The sequence below is a fragment of the Echinops telfairi genome, unplaced genomic scaffold (assembly GCF_000313985.2).
Source record: "Echinops telfairi isolate 266 unplaced genomic scaffold, ASM31398v2 ScPeMD7_31;HRSCAF=116, whole genome shotgun sequence".
Lineage (NCBI taxonomy): Eukaryota > Metazoa > Chordata > Mammalia > Afrosoricida > Tenrecidae > Echinops > Echinops telfairi.
Window position 1 is genome coordinate 3,994,844 of NW_022103928.1, and position 1,297 is coordinate 3,996,140.

Below are 1,297 nucleotides of genomic sequence, written 5' to 3' on the forward strand. Positions count from 1 at the left end.
TACTTTACTGTATTATGAAATAAGTTGCTAACTCAATTTTATAACATTCATTCTTTTCACAGTTTTACTGGACATCAGCCATTTTTCATGCTGAAGTGTAATTTTTCGATCCTATAGATTTAGGACAAAAACAGACAAGATTCCTACCCTCATCTAGTGTATACTCTAATGAGGAAACCTGGTATTAGTTATGTAAACATATTAATAGGTAGTTATAGAGTGAAACGTGCCATCATGGAAATAAATACAGTTTGATAATGTGGTAAAATGTTGGGACTAGGGCAAGGACCCACCCCTTGTCTGGTAGTTTGCTGTACAATGGTGGCTCACGTGTTTCTATCATTCTGGAAGATACTATCAGGGTCACCCAAGATGGACAGATTTTGTGGAACTTCCAGACGAAGAGAAAGAAAGAAGAAAGGCCTGACAAAATTAGCCAATCACACCCTACAGATAGCAACATAATGTTCTCCAAATCACTTACTTTGGACACATCCTTAGAAGTCCAGGTGTGTTTAATGGTGGAGCAACAAGATGGAGAGGCCCTGGGTGAGATGGATTGGCACCATAGCTACAAGGATGAACTCAACACAAGCTGGTTACTATGAGGATGTTGATTGAGTCTTTTTGTTCTGTTGTACATAGGATAGGCATTATCTAGAGTCAACTGACAAGTAACTAACAACAACCACACAAGAGGGCAAGAAAGGTCGCTACAACATATCATTTAAATAGACATTTACCCGAGAGCAGACCAGGTACTTGCACAAGTCTGAGAGTGTGTGCTTCCTTTGAGTGAGCTAATCATTCAAAAATTGATCAGAGGAACGCCAGCTATGCATTCATTCATTCAGCAAATAGTGACAGTCGACTAAGAGCAAGGGGACAGCATTGTGCTTCGCATCATCTCTACTTTCTTGAGGTGCCCCAGTACCAATAAACAAAGACAAATTAAAAAATAAATAAAACAAGAAAAAATATTTCATTTCTTCTACTTACTCCAAAATATCTGACAAAAAATCAAACTTTTGATTGCAACCTGTTGAAACACAAAGAGCCTTCAAAAGTCACTTGTAAACATAGAATTAAAAGACAATGGCATTTTTCCACAAACATTTTGAAGCACCTTCATATAGTGTATAATTGAGCTGTGAGGAAGGTGGGATAGTAAGCACTGATTACATCCAAAATCCGGCCTTCCATAGAGTTAGAGCTAGTCAATTCAAGTCAAACATGACTGACATTGTTTATGAAATCTTGTCTTTTTATATTTTTCATAGTTGGAATGCTAGCATTC